Raw genomic sequence first — 14,880 nt, 5'->3', positions numbered from 1 at the left:
GGTGACTGCTTGATCCAAAGCGTACAGAAGGGCAGCATTCTAATCAACTCTGATATGGTTTGGTGTTACGTCTAAGGACTATTTCTCACTAAGGGTAAATCTGTCTGCGCCCTACCACTTCAGACTGCAGGTGAGGACTCCTGTGATTGAATGCTCCATAAAAAAGCAATATGTCATCTTTGCGGAATAGGCAAGTAGATGTGAATGGGAAGGGCTGAGGGTGAGCGCTCTCTCTCTCTCTCTCTCTCTCTCTCTCCCCCCCCCCACCCCTGCCCCCAATACCAAGTTTTCTATCTGGAGGGGGCAGGGAATGTAGGTTCATTCAATCAAGTGAGCCCCTAACCTGCAGCTTCAAGTGGCATAGCCCAAGCACAGATTTACCACATCAGTGAGAACTAGGCTGATATCTTCAGCATCACCATCACTTCCATAAAGCAGCCTATTGCCAAGGCACAGAGGGGACTGCTACACATTTCAGCCTAAGCTGACAATGGGAATTTCACAAGTACCTTTGTTATTTACTTTCAGGTTTGTAATCAACATACTTACTGCTGATTCTCAATCCTTCCTCTCCTCCCCACCCTTGTAAACGGCATCCCTTCCAAGTGGCCAAGCATTCATCACGTTGCTGATTAAAGTGCATGCTGCTACACAAAGCCAGACTTTGTTGTAAAATAGGTTTCTGTTAACTGTGAGCATCGATCTAGCCTGCATTTCATGTTATCGATCTGTTTTAATCATAGCAGACTAATTTCATTTACTAGTTTTACATAAAAAATAAATATTTTTTTGGGGGGGGCGGATATTCCATGTTCCATTTGCAATGCTGTCATTTTCCTGCTTTAAAAACAAAACAAAACAAACAACCCAAACACTTTCTCACCACTATGACTAATTTAAAATCACTTCTACACATTGCAGTGGTTAACATCCAAATGTTTTTGGTAATAAATTGGACTTCGGCTGCAACAAAATGTTAAGTGGGACTGGGGGGGGGATTAATGCAGGGGAGTATGCTCAACTCTTCCCCACCTATACTCTCCGGCCAATGCCTCCCTGAGCCATTTTTAATCTGTCCTCCTTCCTGGCCAAAAACTGGGGTGGGGTGGGGTCAGGTCAAGGTGAGATGATTGCCTGTAGATAGAGCAGCCTTGCTATTTACCATCCATCTGCTTCCTGGAAAGCCAATTGCTACTTGCCATAGAGGAGTTCCAAAACTGAACTACTGCACGGGAATATCTGCCATTCCACTTCTCTGGGTCTCCTTCCACTCAGGTTTCGGAAGGGACATCTTTTCTCACAGCAGCTACACTATATGTCAACATCATGTGACTAACTGTTGCTCCTCAGAAACCTTATGGACATTCTTACACATCACAGCAGGCTATCCAATGGAAGAGGGCCTCACAGCAAACAAGTGATACTAGCTAGCTAATGAGTTACTCATCCTTCACCCTAGGGTTCCAGGGCAGGTTGCAAGAATTATAACACAATATAAGAAACCATTTAAAATAATCAAATAGCTATATATTTGGTACACACACAGCTACAAGGCTTTCACTGTTAACCTCCAATTACAGTGAACTAAAGATGGGTTTGGCAAAAGCAAAGGACCATGGGAAACAAACCCCCCCACCTTGACCTTATGTACAGTCTTGTAGATTTCTCTGTGCTTGACCTTCTTGCCAGTAAGGTCATGAGGAACCAGAAAGTTCACAGACTGACTCACCAAGGACCTAGGTTGCAATAATAGTAATAAGATAAAATGCCTGGTAAACAAAAGGTCATCAGATGCAGGTTTTGCATCTAAAAGCAGCTGCATCCACAGCTCCAGGAGATACAAGCTTCCTCCATCAACACTACACACCAGACAAAACAACAGTGTCTGCAGTATGACTCGCCAGGAAGCCACTCACCATAGTCAATGTTCTTGATAGCTAAATCCATTCAAGAGACCCAGCCACAAGGTAAAACTTCCAGATGAGTCCTCCTTGTTTGTTTACATGGCCCAATCTACCCCTTACCAGAACATTCCCCATTACATTACAGGGGTCTTTTCTCTCTTGAAGCTGCTCCCCTAAGCCCAAGTACACCTATTTGGATTTTACCTAATCCCCTTTCATTCCCTCACTTTAACAACCTCATAATGCTGGATCACTTTTGGATCCCCTACAAGCCAGGTTTTAGTCATTGTCATGTCTACTCTCTTAGCAATCTCTTTGCGTATCCCAGGAATGTATTTAGCAAACCACTGAACTCAGACCTAAGTCTTACCTATGCCTGTGATCTTGTTTTACTTCAGGCACAGATGTCCTCTGAGTTCAACATCTGGGTCCCAGGTCTTCTACAGCCAAACACACATTGTTTTCAGGAGTCCTTTAGCCAGCACCAAGTTGTACATTTCACAACTCAGCGTTATTTCTCCCCTTTTAGTTCAGAACTCTTATTTCTCTAAATTGGGTGTGTCAGAATGTGGCATGTGTCTATCAGTCCTCATTTTAACACAATACATGCAATAACTGAACATGGCTTGCATTTTGGAAACACATATTTAAAGAAAAATGAGCAAAACATACATTGTAAGAATACTAAGTAAGTAATTTCTGGAAACTGCTTTATTACATCAAACCCACAGCACAAATCTATTGACTGAATGGGTTTCAAGGTTTCGTCCAAGCAGATAATACATTCACCAGATACGAAGCATGGGGCCCTCTGTACCCAAGAACACTTGCACATCTCTCGATGCTCCTGGGCTCACAAAGCCTCCAAGTCTGATGAAAGAAAACACACAAGCCTGTTCTCTCTTTTTTTTTAAAAAAAAAAGTATCTAGGAGGCTTCTCCACTCAAGCAGAATTTCCCAAATAACTGAGAGATGAAGATAAATGGCTTCCCAAGAGGCATGTACGAAAAAAGAACTACTCTCTCCCAACTAGCCATTTTAACTCCATCCTGTTTCTCTGACAACATCCAGGGATAGCCAATGAGAATGTGGGCACTGCAACTATGCAATGCAAATACTAGAACCACTGTCCCAGTTCAGAACTGCATTGGAGAAGAGCACTAAAATATCATGGTGGAGGAGCATCAGACACACATAACTTCCTTAATAATGGCAATATTCTACATAGAGATTTTTCAAGTGTTCGCAATGCTTCACCTGTAAGGATTATAACCAGATGATACAAAACCCTGTGAGGGATGTCAGTGTTTTCATCATATCACAGATGGGTGACTGAGAATGGACTGAAGCCTGAGGAAGTTTGGCTTACTTAAGAAGATATGGCAAGTTAATGGCAAAGATGAGATTCAAACCGAAGACTTCCTGACTTGTAGCTCAGTCCCCTAGCCTCTAGTAGCATTCACACAAACACCCAAGCTCCTTTCATTAAACTTAAAAAACAACAAAAAACCCCAACACACCAGTGAACATAGTAGCTATAGTTCAGCAGAGTTCATCTATAATATAGAGAAGAGAAAGTGGCTATGCAAGCCAGGAGAATGACTGTTTTGTTCCCTTTCATAAAAACTCCCACCCACCTAGGTCCTTCATCACAAATCGTACCAGTAGCTCCCTATTTCCACACAGATTTCCCAAATTACAGAGTTAGGTAGTTCAAAGTAGTGTCAGGTTTCTTTAAAAAAAGTTACCAACACTTCTGTACACTCCATGCTTTCATTTGATGGGTGATTTATTTGGTACCTTAGCAGGCTGATTCTCTCTCACACTACAAAGGGAACATGTAAATTTCCACCCACATTTTGGCCATATTCTACTGGCTGTAGTTATGCCAGCAAATACCAACACCAGTGTAGCCATATAGTACAGCAACATTTTTATTAGGCTAACTGTGGGTACAGTCACTTATTTCTTGTCAGGTCTAAGTGCCGTTTCCTAAAGTCAGTGACAGATAGGAAAATCTATTTTTTCCAGGAAAGCTTTTCCAGCCAATTATTGGCAAGGCTGTTAAAGTCTGGCTCTGATAATTGCTGCTTGATCTTTTGCTGCTCCACTTGTTTTCCTGCTGTTGATTTTATTTTTATGTACTCTTTTAATCAGTTTTCCAATCCGTACATGACTTTGAATTATTTTTTAACAAAACAGAAAACTGGTCTGTATGTTTTAGCTTTCTATACTTGCACAACCAGTTCTGTTACACATTACACACACACACACACCAAAGTTAGTGCTACCCATTCCACCACTAAATTTAGCACCACCAAGTATTTCATGGTCGTAAATCTCTGAACAGTTTTGATTTAGGGTGACAATTTATACAGCATCAGCTAAGCAAGTGGTATTGTGATCTTCTTTCACAGAGTTGTTACACATGGGCTGAAATAGCCTGCAGGGCAACCCAGGAAACAGCCAAAAGCCCACTATAAATTAAAATTAGTTACATGCTCTTCTTAAAGAATGCAACTTTTCTAGAAAGAGCATTGGAATAAAATTGACTAGTGCAAGACAGGTGCAGAAAGCAAGAGAAGAGGCACTCCACTTCATGACTGGAATTCATATTCTGATACAGCATTTTACCTACAATTATGAGTTTAAATTGCACTGACTGCTTCAGTGTTTTGCACCAGTCTAAAACATTATGTCACTCTTGGAGTAATAGCTACCATAGTCTCATCTTTGGGTTTTGTTGTTATGTTATGTATTTTGTGTTTCCATTTTGCATTTTTATGTCGTAAACTGCCCTGTGATCTTTCATAAAGTAATAAATAAAAACTTCTGGATGATGCAATTCCCTTGTTGGCATGGACCAACATCCATGGAGACTCGCAAAGCCAATGGAACTCAATAATTCTCTGAGTATTATTTCTTGTAACAATCGTTCTTGCCTTACTGACCATCAGGATGCAAAGTTGACTACTGCTGCAATAGAGCAGCCTTCCCCAACCTAGTGCCTGTCAGTTGTTTGAGACTACAATAATCCCATAATCTCTGACCACCAGCCATCCTGCCTTGGTCTGGTAGGAGCTATGGCACAAAACATCCTGAGGGAACCACGGCGGGGAAGACTGCAGAAAGGCTCTCAAATATCACATAAGGCATGGGGGCTTCTGTATGCTAACACACTCTTCAACATTACCTAATATCACTGACCTAGCAAGTGTTCCCAAATATTTTGCTGTTTGATGGGTGTAGCTCAGGAAGGTGTTTGGCTTGGGGAGTGTCCTGAGGCCAGATAACCCTCCTTGATTGTTTTCCTCTGTGCCACTGAACTCCAATAACACTTCTTGTTTGGTTGATATGAAGAAACTCATCTACTGTAGAAAGGTAAGACCCACATTTAAAAAATGCAAAAGGAGTTAACATTTTCCTAAAGCATTAAGCAAATTTTCCCTTGCAGTCACCAACTTTTATTCACCCAATGCCTTTTAGTACAGTACTCAAGGATGTGGAGCTGAAAGTTTTCCAGTGCTTTATTTTTCCACAAAAACTTTCAATATCATATGTTCGTTAGTAACAATGAATGGATGTCAAATGGAATTAGGCATGCTTTGCAGTTTCAAAGCTTTTAGTACAACAAACATGTTAAACTAGATCGTTCTCTAGGATATCAGATAAAAGTTCCCATTAATACTCCTAAAATTTCCCTAAAATTACCCTAATTCATATAGGAAACTTTTCCCCAAAACCCATGTCACTGACAGCTTCTAAACTGACGAATCCTTTCATTGCCTTCCCTCACAAAATATTTCAGGGAGGAAAAACCATCAATTAAATAGACAGCTATCTAACGACACACTTTGATGATTTTTTAGCTGTGAAGAATGGCTCTAAAACAGATTTTGTGCATTGGAGACTACACATAGTTTTGAGTTTAGAACAGTCATATATTGAGGGAATACCTTCCCCCATATGTATCTTTCCACGCCAGGATCTAGCACAGATCACCTTTTGATGGAACAGGAGTTGGAAACCTCAGGTCCTCCATTCTGGCTCCCAAGGCCAAGTCTCTAGTCACAAGCCTTCATGAGTCCTGCCCCTCCCCTTTGCTAGGTTGAAATGCATCACTGAACTGGGATGACACCTCTTTCTTTCTTTCATGGCTAGATGTAGGATGGAGAGAGGTGGAGGGGAACAGAAACCTCTGACTTTTGAGAGGTTGGAATATAACCTACTGTACAAAAGGCCAGAGTCTATTCTCACCCTGTGATAATAGGTGGAAACTGCCAGTTGACAGCCACCAAAGAAAGGGCTCTTTTGGTGGTGGCCCCCAAGTTACAGAAGAAAAGAAAAGCAGTGAGCCTCAAAGTAATACAGGGGGAGGGAGCAGAACTTTTACAAAGTAGTAAGATGCCCCTGGATTTTCCATGGAAATGATCGTCAGAGCCACAATAATTCAATTTACTGAGTATTTCCAGAAATGCAACATCTCTCCTTATAATTTGGACATTTAACCACTTGAATCTACCTACCTTGCTCTTATCTCTCTCCCTCATTACCCCCCCAATCCCATGACCTGGTGAGGCTTTAGACACCGGCTTATTTAGACAAGCTTTTTATTGGTCAACATATCTACTTGGTTTTATTAGCTGTTGCATGTACTCTTCCTGCTTATTATATCCTTCAGTTAGTTTTATCTTTGCTCTGCGCCTTAGGAGTTTATATTGAAAGGCAGACTAACTACGCAGCTTCTAGGTGAACGAACAGCTTTTATCATTACAGCACGCATTCTACATACACGAAGAAGAGAAATTAAGTTTGATACAAGTTTTAAAAGCAGACTATGTAGCGTTCTCCTGAAGGAGGCTTGGCAATCTCTCTTCCCCCCTTTAGGAAGTGCTGAAGCTCCATCTAGAGGCTTTTACTCCACTACTGTCACTTGCAAAATCGCCTGGAAATGGGAATAATATCAAAGTGTCAGAAACTTCCTTTGTACCTCCCATTTTGTTATTCATAATAGCATCCTGCCCTGAACCTTTCCTGGCAACATTAGCTCCTTCACTGCCATCAAGTGGTAAGAAGCCAAAACTGAAGGGTTTTTTTGTTTTGTTTTTTAAAATGACATCTCCTTTAAAGTGTCAGGGCAGGTTGGTCAGGCTAATACAGATGTATAAGGACACTGTTTAGAGATGAATTAGAACTACTTGTTTCCAGTTCTTAAATAACGTATTAAAACATATGAGCTGTGTCCCATCAGGAAACACACAGGCCACAAAGAGAAGCGTTATCCATGAAATGACAGATTATATTAAGAAATATAACGAAACAAATTATATCTCTCAGCTACAAGTAACATTATTGCTAAACAAAATATACATTATATTCTCTCTATATATATTATTCAATATATTTTTTTAAAAAATCTTAAGGTAGCTAGAAATGTGCGGTCCTGTGAACTACACAAACATGTTTATCCTTCTTCGAAGGACAGTCCTGTGTCATTTTAGTTAACTATGCTCCCCCACCTGACATATCCTTTTCACAGACATTTGGGATTATGCTCCTGCTTCGTTTCCTTTCCCCACCTACCCTTTAGAGTCAGTATGATTTCAAAGGCACTTCTTTCCTGCCCAACCAGCGAAGCAAAATTGAGACTGGCAGGTAGGAAGTTTAAATGCAAACCCTCCAAGTAAACTTTTGTTTTAAATCCCAGCTGTTCCACTTGCATGGCCAGCTAGACAGGTAAAGCTGCATGGATTAAATGGCGGTGTTTGCTGGAAGGGTTTGGATTTGTCAGGCACTAGGGAACAACATACTGGGATAAGCTGGCCCTGTACTGGAATGGGCTTCACTGGAAACCAAAGATGGAAACAGATGGTGCTTATAATATTAAAAATATTGCAGAGCATATTTTAAACTGACTTCTGGGGAACGGGGAGAGCCGAAAACAGCAATGAAGCATCCTATTGGGGATAGAGATGTCTAGGTGAATAAGTTTCCAATCATCCAAATGGGGTCCATGTATAAACAAGGAGCAAGTCCACAGTAAGACAGGTCACTACTTTAATGCAGATGTTTCTTCTTTGGCTACCTATCCCAAGATAGCCAACATGGTGCCCTCCATATGCTGTTGGACTACTATTCCCATCAACCAGTCCATGATCAGGTATGATGGGAGCTGTAGTCCAATAACAGGAGGGCATCATGTTGGCTACCCCAATCTACACATATCCCTTTTCAAATGTTCTGTAAAGGTAAAGGGACCCCTGACCATTAGGTCCAGTCGTGGCTAACTCTGGGGTTGTGGCGCTCATCTCGCTTTATTGGCCGAGGGAGCCGGCGTACAGCTTCCGGGTCATGTGGCCAGCATGACTAAGCCACTTCTGGCGAACCAGAGCAGTGCACGGAAACACTGTTTATCTTCCCGTTGGAGTGGTACCTATTTATCTACTTGCACTTTGATGTGCTTTTGAACTGCTAGGTTGGCAGGAGCAGGGACCGAGCAACGGGAGCTCACCCCATCGCGGGGATTCGAACCGCTGACCTTCTGATTGGCAAGTCCTAGGCTCTGTGGTTTAACCCACAGTGCCACCCGTGTCAAATGTTCTAAACTGTATTTTAAATATTGGCAATTCTTGGGGGCCAAATTTAATCCAAAAGTCTACAAAGGCAAAAGTACACTGCAGCTTAGTAATGTGAACCCCCCTCCAAAAAAAACGAATTAGGGATCCATTGTGTCAACAGCCAGAAAGAAAAATCTCATCAATGCTACTCAGGTAAGTGGAATACTGAATTGGAAATCATCCAGTCTGCTGGAAATAGTAGTTTTGATAACACAACAGCTAGAGAAAGAAAGTTGCCTGTGCCACTTAAGATCAGGGCTTCAACAGTTAAATGGATAGGAACAAACTGCCAAGTTTACCCTGGTGGAAATTTTGGAATAGCAGAATTCACTAAGGACATATCCAGTAGCTGACTTAGGTGTGCATGCCCAGAACCCTCTTAGAAATGCAGCAATTGGGTTCATCAGCTGTTCTGAAGAAATGAGGAAGTAAATCCACTCCCTCCCTCTCCCAACTGGGGCAGATACTAGTCCATTTCTCACCTTGTTTCTGGAGCAACAGAATTACAAGTTTGAAATTACCCTTCAAATTGACAAATATAGTATCCATTCATGATAGACATTATTTTTTATTAAAAATGCATTTTGATAAATGGAAAAAGTTTCCATGGGGAGAATATATAAAGGAAAAAGGAATTCATTTTACCCCATATCACTGATCTCCACTTTATATCCTAATGGCCAGTTAAAACAAAGATAATCCAAGACGCCATAAAAAGGTGGAAAAATACAGGAAATATAAACTTCTCCCTATGCTAATAATTAGTACAGCGCAACTTTTAGACTAAAGGTGACCCAGGAAAAATTGCCAACAAAAGCAAGCCTCATTCCTGAGTTGCCACCCTGGCTGTGACTTCGCAGTTTAGAGCCTGCTTCATGCCCACAGGATAGGGGAGGCATAATCACACAAGGGTGGAATTAATCATGCAGGCAGTTACTAGGCAACCACTCACATGTGCACTATTGCTTTCCATCATAACCCCAAAGCAGTAGTTCTTTCACACAGCTAATTGGAGGAATTCACAGGCATTGGATGCTACAAATCCCACCAAAGACTATTAAACATATATAGAATATATAGAACCAGCAATATTGTGGTTAGCAAAAGCAGGTGTGTGTTTGGTTTTGCAACCAATGGACAGACATGCAGTGCAAGAATAATGATGCGCACAAGTCTACATATTTCTCTATCAAGCTAGAAAGCCAATAAAGCTTTGCATTACAGAGAACAAAGCAAAGCTTGCATCAGTTGCAGTAGCAGCTAGCAGAACAAGGCACTGGAATAGCCATGGGTAAGGAGGGCACACTAGGTCAGAAGATTACACCTAGGCTGCGACCCTGACATGTAGGGCATAATTCAGAAAGATGCAGGGAGGATTTGGAAAGAATGGAAGTCATGCTTACCTTGAACTGACAGCAAGCCAGCATTAGTGCTTTAAGAAAGATATGACAAATCTCCCTGGATTTGTCATATCTTTCTCAGAGAGAGAACACACTTTGAGTCGTCAGGAGCAGACAAGGCAACTGATTCTGTGTATGCTGTCATTGGACAAGGATAAGTTGAATGTGCAGCTGTTAACCTACTCAGGTCTACAAAGCTGCCTGATAAGACTGAGATCAGGCAAAACTATCCACCACCACCCCCGTCCCATCTAGAGCGAAATCTGCACTACAAGGCCAAACACTGGCAAGATCACTAGCAGATCTAAGGGAAACAAGAAAAGATCTTGGCAGACAAAATGTTAGAATCAAATGAAATCAGTAGCATGCTTACAGGAGTACTTCACAATGTCTACTAGACTGACATTCTCAAAAAGCAGCAATTGATTACACACCAAATATTAGGCAACTTCACATTTGGTCATGGGTGTAGAAGAGTGAGCTTAATCTAAGCCTTCCCTTGTTCACGCTATCTGGCCTCTACCACTTATCCAAGTCAACCAAGTCAAATGACCAGGGACAGTATACCCAGAACAAGAAACGTACAGCTAAATACAAAAGGTGATAGCTCTGCACAAAATAGCCTATGACGAAAGGTTTTTAAAGAAAGAAAATTAAATCTTCCTTCAACAGGAATCACCCTTCCCACCATTGTGTTATACAACAGAACGCTTTTTCAATTACAGATAAAATGCTGCATTGTTTTTACTCTTTCAGTTCAAATTGTGCACTTCACAAAGGACTCTCCTCCACATTAAGAATTATCAGACATTCACAAAAACATCCTAAAGCAGAGCTCCAAGGCAATTTAAAACTTCTTCTATGGAAGTGGTCAACATGTCTAAGAACTAGGACTGGCATAGACCAGGGAGCTAGCCAGAACATTTTCACAAATGTGGAATGTGGAAAACAAAACTTAAGATCTTCCTCCATGCCTCAAGGAGGAGAGCTGAGACTTCATACAATGTAAACATCAGCTGGAGACCAAGGAAGTTATGACTAATTGGTACTTATGTCTAGGTTTGCTTAAAGGTTATTCAGTATCCTCAAGAACCGCTTGAACTTCTGTTGATTGAGTTCCAATAAGAACTCGGTGTTTTTCCATTGCAAAAAAGAAAAGAATATATATTAATTGTTTAAGAAATTACTTTACATATGCTGGTAAGAAGAACTATCATCTTTAGGCCTCCAGTTATGAAGCGGATTTTTAAAAAACTACTGTCCCATATACAGATTTTTCTTTAATCTATTGCAGATCTGTTTAGGGGCTTCTTGTCATAAGGTTATTAAGTGCTCTGAATGAGCTATTAAAATGTCAGTTCTATGTGAAAATTAGAAAGGAAGCCATTGAGGAGTTGCTATAGCTACAGACCAAGCAGATGTCATCATCAAGTTCTGAAAAAGTTATTCAGGTCTAAACAATACAACATCTGCATTGTCCTTGAAAACTGACTGATTTTATTGTTTTGTATTCTTCATATAGAAAATGTGCTTGGTCAAGTTTTAGAAGTTGCATTTCAGCTCACACGTAGTTTAAATGTACATCCAGGTAACAGAACTACTTCACAGGTTAATTTTCTAAAGGTGCAGCAATTATCCTCCATTTATTCATATTCTAGCAGAAGGGCTAACAATAAATTAGTTTGTTTAAAATAAAGCATTTTTTAAAGAGAGACAGAGAGAGAGAGTGTATAGGATTTAGATCAATCTGTTTGTTTCTACTAAAATGCTTGTCATTATAATGAGCAATGGAATGCACGGGAAAGAGGCCTGTATATTGAAGAACCCACAGGTGCAGCATATTTCTGTGCAGAAAGACACATCAAGCCACAGGGTCATAAATTAGGTAAAGGTTTGTCCTCAAGCACAGCACTTTATTTTTCTCCCCTATGAATGAAGAGCAGTCATTCATTTATGTAAGAGAAAGTAAATGGGTTTACTCAGATGCTGCTGCTCAGGTGATGGATGACCTTGTGTCTGGAGTGAAAGATGCCTCTATTCCACCCTCAACCATGTCCCAGTCTGAATGGGAGCCACTGAGAACGGAGCCAGCCCTTATTTGCATAGCTTAGAAGGGGAAATATCCAGTTCTTAGAACGGCCAGGCCAAGCAGCTACTTCCTGAATAAAAAAGCAAATAATATGCCTCAAGTCTCTCTTGGGGCAAGTAGTACCTCATCCCTTATCTCATACTTTGTTCTGTTAACCACTGATGATCTGTGAGCTCGATTCAGGTAGTCCATGGAAAGACTGTGGAACAGACAATAATACTTGTACTATTTTTCTGATGACAGAGTTCAAGGCTCTTTCGACCAGGGCCAAATTATCAAACAGGCAAAATGGCCCAGCCATCGTATGGTGCTGGATTTGACAATGATGCCGAAAGGCTATTTTTCTTCATATTTAATCCAGAAAAGAACTGTGATGACCCCCCACTTCCCCACAAATTAGAATCGCCATACTACACTAATTGGTTGCATTTTGCCCATGTGTATGCACTGGAATCTTTAAAACAGCCTTCCCCAACCTATTTCAGCTTGCATCAGCTTTGGTTGGTGGAACAGCTGCACTCATATCTGGACAGGGACAAGCCAGCTACCATTGTCTATGCTCTGGTAATCTCTAGGTTAGATTAAATATCTAGGTTAGATTACTGCAACAGTGTTATACATAGGGGTGTCTCATAAAATGGTTCAGAAACTTCAGCTGGTGCAGAATTTGGTGGCCACGTTGTTCACCTGGGCAAGATTGTTTGAGCATATTACACCAATCCTGGCCTGACTGCACGGGCTGACAATTAGTTTCCAGGCCCAATTCAAAGTGCTGGTTTTGACCTATAAAGCTTTAAACAGCTCAGGACTGCAATACCGAAAGGACCACCTCTTTCCATATGAATCCACCCAGACACTTAAGAGGGCCTTCTTCGTGTGCCTCCTCCATGAAAGGTCCGGCGGGTGGCAACACAGAAACAGGCCTTTTTTGCACTGACTCCCCATTTGTGGAAAGCTCTCCTCAGGGAGATTCAACTGGTGGCTTCATTGCATGCCTTTAGGTGACAGCCAAAAACATTCCTCTTCAACCAGGCCTTTGGTTGATTAACAACCAAATCCCTCTTGAATGTATTGTGGGAGAGGGAAATTAGTTTTCCATTATCTTTTTATTATGTATTTATTTTATGGTTGGTTTTCATGTTGTAATTTTATGTTGTGAACCATCCTGAGATCTACAGATGAAGGGGGTATACAAATTTACTAAATGTAAATAGTAATGATAATAAGAATAAGAATAGTGCCGTTCAACAAGTTCCACAGCTCCCCAAATAGGTGACCATTGATAATATTGGCTAAGGCTGACAGAAGTTATAGTACACACCATCTAGAAGGCACCTTGTTGGGCAAGACAGCTCTAAAGTCTTATTTTTTAAATGACAGGCTAACTGTGATTGATTATCAGTTAGACATCTGGCTAGTTCATATGACAACATTGAGGTAGGTCAAGGACTTTGAGAACTTAAAGAAGAAGAGTCACCTGATCCAGGGACAGTCCACAAATACACTGGCATATTCCTACTTCTTTTTCTTAATGGTGACACGGACCATTCATAACGTAAAAATATTCTCCACAACTGTGAGCAGGATGGTGGTGTGGGGTAAGCAGAGACAAGCAGCAATAAGTAACTGTTCACTGCTGCTGCTCAGGCTGCACAGAAAAAGCATTTTGGTTCCTGAAATTCATTCTGATTGTATAATGATAGAATTGTACAGGATGTGGTATTTGTGTGTGAAAACAGTCAAGATCCAATGATCCTCAAGCATGCACCTTGGCAATTATGTGGGCTTCTACAAGTTCCCCTTCCAACTGCAAGTTGTCAGGCTTCAACAAATGCTGTTCAGGGGAGAGCCTTTTTAAGGTCAGTTGGAGTGACAGAGGAAGAAGAATGGCTCTTTGGATCCGCCACCATGTTTTAAATATATAAAAAGTTCTCTAGTTAAGTATTCATCATTATATTCACTCTCATTGGACTTACTCCGCAAGAAGGGTTGGTTATCAGTCTGCAAAACATAAGTTCATAGTAACGGAACCAGTTATTTCATCATTTTACATTAATGTCTGAATCAGAACTGGATATGATGATTAGATTCGGTTCAGGTCTCAACTATGCCTGTTTCAAATTGAAATTATACCACACGCTTCAAGGAAAATTTGATCCTCAAGCAAAGTAGCTACTCCTGTCCAAACACCAGGAACAGAAATAAGCTGAGCCACCTGCTGACTAGGTTCTGCCGGATCTGCTACATCAGTCTTTATTTAAAAAGCAAAACGTAAAATCCATTCAAATCTGTTTCAGAATAGTTAACCTGATCTTTTACAATACTGTTTAGCTGGACACTATTTCCTAATACAAACTTAAGATAACTTTTAAGTTTCCCTAGTAGCTCCTCAATACCAGCCACACATCCTATTTATTTATTTATTTATTTATTTATGGCATTTATATCTTGCTTTTTAATCCAATGGATTCACAAGTTAGTACACAATCAAGATAAACAACTATAAAAGGGGGGGGGGAGGGAAATAGGCCACTTCCATAAAAGCAGTGGGGTGGGGGAGAATAGAATATGTTTGCAGGTTTGGTGGCCTAGATTTGAAAGAAAAGGGGAAGTCTCCTACAGAGGTTTGGGATGAAAAGAAGTGAGATAAAAAGGGGCAACTACATTTTAACATAAAGGTGGAAGGAAGGAGGAAAGAGCACAATGGAGCCTGCAGGATCCAAACACAGAACACCGCAACTTTAGAAGAGAGCTGGATGGTCAGAAGGGAAATATCCAAACACCAAAAAAGGGAAAGCTGGGTTTCCTCGCCACAGGGAGAAGCGGTTGTGAGTGGGCAACAAATAAGCTACAAGAGGTAGAAGAGGCAG

General features: G+C 40.9%; 1 protein-coding gene across 2 annotated transcripts in view; it reads right to left on the bottom strand.

Moving 5' to 3' along the window:
* Window positions 1-14,880, bottom strand: part of DNAJC1 (DnaJ heat shock protein family (Hsp40) member C1) — a 120,079-nt gene that overhangs the window by 56,053 nt on the left and 49,146 nt on the right. The gene's annotated exons all lie outside the window — the stretch shown is intronic.

This window comes from Podarcis erhardii, assembly GCF_964252035.2.
Source record: "Podarcis erhardii genome assembly, chromosome: 12".
Taxonomy (NCBI): domain Eukaryota; kingdom Metazoa; phylum Chordata; class Lepidosauria; order Squamata; family Lacertidae; genus Podarcis; species Podarcis erhardii.
Note: the sequence above shows the minus strand (reverse complement) of the source record. Positions and strands in the feature narration are given on the sequence as shown.